Source organism: Nicotiana tabacum, chromosome 9 (genome assembly GCF_000715075.1).
Source record: "Nicotiana tabacum cultivar K326 chromosome 9, ASM71507v2, whole genome shotgun sequence".
Classification (NCBI taxonomy): domain Eukaryota; kingdom Viridiplantae; phylum Streptophyta; class Magnoliopsida; order Solanales; family Solanaceae; genus Nicotiana; species Nicotiana tabacum.
Genome location: NC_134088.1, coordinates 12,511,418 through 12,520,066, shown reverse-complemented (window position 1 = coordinate 12,520,066; position 8,649 = coordinate 12,511,418). Strand labels below are relative to the sequence as shown.

Sequence of the window (8,649 nt, the reverse complement as noted above, 5' to 3'; positions counted from 1 at the left end):
TGAACGCTTTTTTCATTCGCTATGCGCTGACTGGATGCGTACTCGCGTGATCAATCGATGGACGGGGGAATTGCGTGAATGATGAGACCGGCCTAACCTAAAGTCAAGGCTCTTCCCTCTCTTGATGGCGAATCTTGATTGACTGACACTAGGAACCGATTCGGAGAAAGAAGAAGCATGGCATGAGATAGGCGGCGGATCAATTTCCGATAGCGAATTACTTGACTCGATGGATGGAGGGAGAGCCCTCCAACTCAAGCACGAAATCAATGTTGAGTCAACAATCATCGAGAGGGGTACCACCAAGCGAGATCGAGACCAGCCCCTTGTATAGGTATAGGGTGGAAAACCTGCGCTTCTTCAAATATCCCATAAATCTAAATAAAGTAGGGACTTCAAAGCTTGACTAACAAGCGAGAAAGTTGACTTTGAGAAAGAAAAGGGGCGCCCTAGCTGCAATCAAAAAACAGCGCTAACGAGCAAGAAAGGCCCCCTTACTATAGATAGGGCGTTAGCGCTTTACTAATAACATATATAGGGCTGACTTTTTTCAGCTTGATCGGAATCGATTCTATGATTGAATAGCAGAAGTGCTACTTAGTAGTAGAAACTCGGAGAGACAGACAGAGAGGGGACTCTTTCATACCTGCTAACTCCTAGGATGAGAAGTAGGTCCCTTGTTTTTGGCAGGAAGAGTTCCAGCCTTTGTTGCCCCTCGGTAGAGTGAGTCTACTTAGCGAACTGGCAGGACGCGGAGATCTATTGATCAATATGAATCTCGAGAGTGGATGGTTGATCGCCGCCTCCTTGTCCTGGAGGCTCTCCGGCCGGGGAGGGGCTTGCTATCGTAACCTTTTCTCCCGGTGTATGTGAAAAAGAGTGACGAACTCATTTTTATTCGGTCATAGGTTGGTCCAAAGAACGAGAGTCGGCTTCCAACATTAAGTCCGTTGTTCCTCAGTAGCTCAGTGGTAGAGCGGTCGGCTGTTAACCGATTGGTCGTAGGTTCGAATCCTACTTGGGGAGATTTTTTAGTTATCGCTTTTCTGACCTAGCGACCCCTGTCCTTCTCCTTTGTTTCTAAACTAGCAGAATCGTGGGACATCAAAAGCGGTAAGTTGATTGTTGGTTTTTATTCCTCACTCTCGTATAGGTTAACTTGGTTCGTTCCATTCTTAGGGATAAGAAGGATCCACTGGAAAGACTGGAGTAGTATCTTCATTAGCCGGAAGGAATTAGTCTCCACTAGCGTCATTCGAAGAACGAACAAGAAAAGGGTTACTGTTTAGGATAGATGGATGTGGCCCAATGGCTAAAGCTCTGCCAGCTTCTTGTAGACTGAACTCTCTTCTCTTTAGGCTCCGAGTTCTTTTTTGGGGGGATGGTCTAATTTACTAGTGGCAACGAAGTTCTTGGTAATTAGCAAGGGGGAAGGAGGATCTCCACTCATTTCATTCATTCAGTGCCTGCGGTGAGGCGCGACCCACAACAAACGAAGGGGGAAAGCTTGCTTTGCTTGCTGTAGCCCTATTTTTGTAGATTAGGCTTGGTAAGCGTAAGCTATATTTAAGTAGGCTCGCAGCTTCGCTCAGCAGAAGAGCCTGACTTTTTATTATATTAGTAAAGCGCTAGCGCCCAACCTATACAAGGGCTTTGAAGGGATAGGGGAAGAAAAGAAAACAAAGAGGGTCATTTTCTTTTAGGAACATGGCTCCTTCATTCACTTGCTCATGAACTCGCAGCTTCGCCAGAAGCGACGAGGGGGGGCTGGGGAAGGCCGACGACTACATGAGGGGGAAGCTTTCGTAGAAGCTTTACCCCTTGCTTTACAGAGATAGTTATGAACTGACTAAATGACTAGATTCTCCCGGAACGCTAGCTAAGCTAATCGTCTTAGTTCCCTTCAATTAAATCAATAAGCTTTTTGATTGATTCAGGGCGCCGCCCCCTTCTTAGAATTAGAACCCATTGAGGGGGGCCTCGGCCCGGGAAGGGGAGAGTGGCCGAGTGGTCAAAAGCGGCAGACTGTAAATCTGTTGAAGTTTTTCTACGTAGGTTCGAATCCTGCCTCTCCCACTTGTTTGTTGTAGACTTCAGAGAAGAGAAAAGAGGCATTCGTCAGCGTAGGAAGGCCAACCGAGCGAAGCTCTTTCTTTTTTTGGCCGTGCCGTGAAGTGAAATTGTATCGTATGTTAGTTAGAGAGGTTGGCGAACTACTACGATCTATAGATTTCCCATCTATATCCAATCCCAACGAGAATAGAAGCGAGTCGCTTCCGGCCTGTCTTGTAGTCGTAGTCTTTTAGCTTATGTAGTCGTCGGCCTTCCTACACGCATGCGTCCGCCAGAATGCCTCCTTGGTTCGGGACGAAGCCAAGCCGATACATACGATAGGCGAAGGAAAGACCCCCATTTCATAGCGCCTGGGGAACGCAAGTTTGATCGAGGATTGGAGAGGAGAGGTGGAAGAAAGGGCTCGGGATGGATTTAGGAGTCTTTGTGCGAGCCGTATGCGGTGAGAGTCGCACGTACGGTAACGAGGGGGGTTCGCGTCTATACGTGTAGTGTGGTGCTTAGGCCTACCCACCCTATTTGTTCCATGATCTATGGGTCTACTGGAGCTACCCACTTCGATCAATTAGCCAAGATTTTGACCGGATACGAAATCACTGGTGCTCGATCTAGTGGTATTTTTATGGGGATTCTATTTATCGCTGTAGGATCCCTATTCAAGATCACTGCAGTTCCTTTTCGGGCGGCTGTAGGACGGCCGCCTATAGGTGGTAGGGTAGGGTGGGTGGTACCGCTCAGATTGCGGCCAATCTTCCTAACCGCGCGCGGGCCGGGCTTAGAGCGCGTGAAACTCATCACTACCTCGTAAGGGCGTTGAGACCATAGCATGTTACACGAAAGCGCCGCTTTCTCTGTAGTGTTGTCACACAGCTGCCCGCCTAGAAGAGCAACTCGCTCTGTAGTGTTGTCACACAAGATAAGCACGCCGCCCGCCTGCTGGCCGGGCGAATCGAAGTTATCTTCCGGTCAACTGTCCACCCAGTCAAGTGCAAAAAACACAGTAGAATCACGCAACGCACGCTGCTGGTGTGCTTCCTGCTCGCGAGGAAAGAAAGAAGAGCGACAGGGTTCAGTTCAGATTTGACTGTTTGCAGCATGGGAGCAGATTCCCCAAAAAATCCCTGGGAACAATGAAAAAAAAAGATATCTCGGTAACGAAAACTATAGGGGGCTGTATTGGCGAGATCCAACGGTGAACAGCTGCCCAAAAGAAAAGCCGCCTGGAAGTCCGAGGACCTTTAGTACTGTACTCTACCCCCGAACCAGCAGCCTTCGCGCCAAGCAAGACCGCCCTTGTCCCTTTCCTTTCTCCATTCCGCCTCCTTCTTTGCTTTGTTCCAATAGAGTCTAAGGCAAAGTGGTTCGTATGCCTACTTGACGAAAGGGAACGAACAACCTTTCATTTCCGGGTTTATGGATTGGATTCAGTCAGCCTCACGACATAATCAGAGTGAGGCTTTGGTTACCGGCAAACGCTTCTCCAAAGGCGACCCTCTCGAGTTTCCGGCTGTTTCCGTCATTGAAGTAGCCTTTCGTCGCCCTACCAAACGAAAGAAGTCACTATCAAACAGCTCGCCCTATTGAAGTACCAAAGGTGCGCTCAGCCCGGTGACTAGGAAATGGGTTTGCCCTTGAATTGAAGTGATGAGGTCGGAAAGAGGGAAGTAGGGCTCCTATTGACTAAAGGTTGGTTCTTCGCTTTCCTTTAGAATGAAAGTTGCTATGAAGCCCCTACTACTTACTTTGTTTGATTCAAAAGGCGAACAGCCCCCCCAACTAGTTGTATGGGGTGGGGTGCTTGTGAAAAGCTGCTTTGGATATGAGTAATTCCTAAAAAAAGGCAAAGTCCGGTATTTGACGAAGATCTTTCTATTATGAAATGGTTATGAATTTCTGTTTTGCCGAGGGGCTGTTTACAAACTATGCTTTGCCCGAGGGGCCGATTATGATTTTTATTACTTTCACTGTGTATATATTTCATTAAACCTATATTGAAAAGGTTAGAAAGATAATTTTAAAGGATTTTACTGAAGTTGGGAGTTTAATGAAATGATTTGAATGGTATCCTAATTTGGGAACTTGTTGTAATCACTGTGGTGTTATGATGTGGCTGACGTGTTTTCTTGCTGCTTAGTCTATATTTACTCTTTATTACTTACTAGGTTGGATTACTCACATTACTCCCTGCACCTCGTGTGCAGATTTAGGTATTTCGGAACCCGGTAGCGGGTGTGGATTTCACAGAGGCAGAGTCATCAGAGTTAGCAAGGTGGATGCACGACATTCACAGCATTGCTTTCCTTCCTCTCATTTTCATTACTGTATTTAGTATATTTTTTGACTCTTGTTGTATTCAGACCTTAGTAGATTCTCATGACTAGTGACACCCCGATGTCAGGCTTGTGTAATTATTCTGCACTTTTCTTTTGAGTTTCATTATAAGATTATTGGTTTATAAATAGTATAAAAACAACTTTTATTGGAAAATGGTTGATTCGGGAGTTGTGTCAACTGGCCTAGTTTTATGATAGGCGCCATCACGACCGGGTCGGTTTTTGGGTCGTAACAAGTTAGTATTAGAGCCTAGGTTACATAGGTCTCACGAGTCTTGAGCAGGTTTAGTAGATTCTCGCGAATCGGTACGGAGACGTCTGTATTTATCCTCGAGAGGCTGCAAAACCTTCAGGAAAAACTTCACATTCTTGAATTCTTATCGTGCGTCCTTGATTCAGCTTGAAAAATAACTCCTTAAATTCCTTCCACGTATTCGTATGTGCGCATGAGCGCTCCGTATCAGATATGCATCGATGGCTTGTGATTCCCTGGTCGAGGGGCAAGATGAGATCTCTGTGTGTTAACGTTGGGCTAGTCGGGAGGACTTGAGGCCAAGTTTTTTCCTGCAGATTAAGCACCGAGGTGCTGATTGTATGAGTACGTGTTTTTGAAGTTATATGTTCGGTAGTGTCCCTATTAGTAGAAGTGATGGCCGGATGGCTATGCAATGAGTATGTTATGGCTGCGAGATGTATGCATATGATTTGGAAGCGACGAGAAGGGTCTGCTGGAGGATAGAAGAACTAATAGGTGCTTGATTTCCACCTTGATTTGAGGATAGCCCCGAGTTATAGGAGTGTGAAGAATCTTTTCAGATGTCCTAGTTGGGAGTGAAGTAAATTTCATGTTGTGGTATGGGTTCAGACTCAGGAGGATTAAGCGAATGCGTAATATTTATAACGGTGGAAGGTATACAGAAATATTAGTATGAGGCGAAGCTGGTGGGTTATCTTCTGCGGAGTGTTCGGAAGCTTGTGCGATCCTTATGTTGCATGTTAAAAGATCTTATTTACAAGTAAAATATATGTGTTGCAATTTAAATTTGGGTCGCTGAAGATAGTGGGTTTAACTGTTACGAGAGTGAATGCGAGATTGCAGAAGGGTTAAAGTACTAGATGGTCTGTGTTTCACGAGCTTATGAAGGGTTGAGCTTAATCTCACTATGGTATTATGGAAGCAATAGAGTATATGCGTTATGAGTTATTGTGTATGTGTTGATCTATGGCTTCGAACCAGTGGGGGAGTCCGCTATTGACTAGTTGATTGCACGGTTATGAGTTATGTTGGTTCCAGTTTGAGGTGTGCGGGTGAATCAATTATGGCTTACAAAGATTAAGACCGATGATGGCTCGAGTAAAGGAAAATTTTGACAAAGGTTATGTCATGCTTCATAGGTGTATGAGAATCACGGAGTGTCTTAAGCGGTTATTGGTGAAGGATACCTGGTGCATGGGGCAGGAAGTTGCTTGGTTGCATTAAGGTGAGGTTACATTCTACGGTGTCGGAGTGCTAGTAAGGCACAAGTTGTTCGGTTTATTTGGTCAGGCTAATTGTAGTTTGAGTAGAGTGGATGACCCTAGAAATTCGTTCTAATGTGTTCGCGATTTTACCCGTAATAATTGGAGATCTTCAAGTTGTACTTTTGGGTAGAAACTGAGGTTTGCATTTGGAGGGTGTCAAGATTTGTGGTATTTCGATATCATTAAAGGAATTCTATATACATCAGCATCAGGAAGGTAAATATAACGGATTTAGATTCGCAGGAAGTCTCTTCAGAGTAGAGTATTTCGAATGTGGTGCTTTGGGGATATTTAAGAGGGTATTCAACGGGTTATGAGTCTTAGACTGTGTGGTTTTATGCTTGGGTTTTGTGTGGTGAGTCTGGGTTGAGGAATTGTGATGTTATAGCAAGAAGGAGCATCAAGTTGAAGGTAAATCAGAAGGAAACTCGGATAGATGGGATATCTTGGTAGTAGGACGGGTCGGTATAGTAAGGATATGATTAGTTCTTTGGAGGTTTACGAAGTAATGAGTTTCTACAGGTGTTTTGCGGTAATATTTTGGGTTTTAGTGACCTGCATAACTTGATAGAGTTAGAAGGATTCATTTCTAACGATTTAGATTGTGCAAATGGAATTCGGAGAGTTCTAGATGGTTTCCATCACAGTTAGAGAGGTATATTTTTCCTACTGGCGTGAGGAGCATGGGATGTATAATGATTTTCTTCTAGATGGGATCAATAGGAAGTTCTTGGCTGGTTGAGTAAGTAGTTGCTTGTAGCTCGGAGTGGTTTGCAAATTTCTCGTAACTATCATTTGGGTGGTATGTTACATGCGTTATGTCGTTGAGGATTGAGAATTTACGTGTGTAATGTTACTGTGAGCACGTGATTTTTGTTTATGCGACAATCACTCCAAAAGAAATCAAAATAATAACAATTGGTCTTGCTGTACAATTTTTGGAATTTACGTGGCATTTTTGGTAGTTATTTGTGGTCTTGTCCATTCTTATTTAGTCTTATCAAACAAAAATACAAAAAATATATGTCGTGTGCAATTAAACCATATTTCGGTTATTAAAAGGAAAATCATAAAATATGCAGCTGTTATTCTATTTGTCGTCCTTGAGTGATTTTATTTTTGTTGAATATTAATGTGTGTGATTAGTTGTTTAATAATTGTATAGTTTTGTCTTATAATTTAGGTGGGATTTTTAGAAATTAAAGAAGAAAAGAAGGGGGTTTTCGGATTGGGCCAGTTTTAAGAACATGCCCAAACCAAAATAACCCAGTCCAAATCCCCTCTTGCCCGGTCCAATTGAGCTGGCCACACGACCGTCCAAACGACGTCGTTGTGTCGCCTTCAATTTGGACCGTTAATCTCACTAGATTGACGGTCCAGATCACTCACCCATAACCCCATACCCGACCCGTTACCCGGACCAACCCCGACCCCAATACTAAACCAAACGACACCGTTTGATTAACCCTTGGATCCAGGCCGTTGATCTCGATTGATCTAACGGCCTAGATCAAACCATCCACCCCGTATATAAGCCCTCATCTTGTACCCTGCCCCCTATCCAAGCACCCCTCCCTCATCTTCGTCTCCCTCACCAGACCCAAACCCCACGGAACCCTAGCGCTGCCCCCTTTCCCCTCACCATAAACCCGGCGGCAAGGACGCCGATGACTACCATCTTAACACCCTAGGACCACCTCGACCCCCTGAACACAGATCCACTAGCCGTGGATCTCGAATCTTTCCCCACCATCTCGAATCTTCATTTGAAGATTCGAGCCGGACCTCGACCTACACCAAACCACCCCAAATCCATGCCAGGCACCCTCCTGACCTCCCTCATGACCAAACTAGGTTTGGTTTGGTCCGAATCCAACCAGGAAAACCTGAATCCCAAATCTACCTTAAGAACCCTAGAAGTCTTAAATCCGATTTTTGTCCGTTTGAACCAGAAGATTAGGGTCTAATGGACCTTAATCGAAGTGTTCTCAGTTTGAGAACACTTCGATTAAAGCCCGTTCAACCCCAAGAAAGGTCGATTCAAATTTGAGACAAAGCTTTCTGATTTTTAAAACCTTTAAGGTAATTCTGTTTTCCTTTTTCTTGTCATTTCATTTTGTTGTTTGTTTTAGTTTTAGTTTGCTCGGCATGTTTTGTTTATTTCTGGTTTTTTTATCACTGTCAGTTATTCCCCATCTCCGATAAACCTTTATTTGGTCGATTGTTTATTCTGTTTATGTTAAATACGTATAGCGATATACGTATTTCAACTTGTTAGATGTCGTCGAATCAATAATGCCTGGGTTTCCCCTGTATCGTGCCAAATTGTCAAGAACAGTTCATGTTTTATTTTGTGTTGTTGGTTTGGTCGACCGTTTGTTCTATGTTATAATTAGTATAGTCGAGTCGATATATGTCGTCAATGAGTTTCAATTTTGAATGGTATTTACTTGACTCATATGTTTGATTTGTCGATTAAGGTCTGAGAATTAAATGCACTATGTCTAGCCTGTGTATTTGAATCAGAAATTGTTTAAGGATTGCTTATAGCTGCAGTTTTAACATAGGTTTCAAAGTTCAAATTGACATAGAATCTGTCCCTACATGGACATCATGTGCATTGTTAGTTATGAATGAGTTTAGGGTGTATTGGACATCATGTGTTGTCAGGACATGCCCACACTACCCATATTTGTTTAATTTAACAAAGACATGCCACTTT

At 43.9% G+C, this 8,649-nt stretch overlaps 2 non-coding genes across 2 annotated transcripts; both read left to right on the top strand.

Annotated features, from left to right (window-relative positions):
- Window positions 1-954: 954 nt before the first annotated feature.
- On the top strand, window positions 955-1,026 carry TRNAN-GUU (transfer RNA asparagine (anticodon GUU)). The gene has a single exon. It is a non-coding gene; the product is annotated as a tRNA-Asn (tRNA).
- A 967-nt stretch (window positions 1,027-1,993) lies between these two features.
- Window positions 1,994-2,076, top strand: TRNAY-GUA (transfer RNA tyrosine (anticodon GUA)). Its single transcript has one exon. It is a non-coding gene; the product is annotated as a tRNA-Tyr (tRNA).
- The last annotated feature ends 6,573 nt before the right edge of the window (window positions 2,077-8,649 follow it).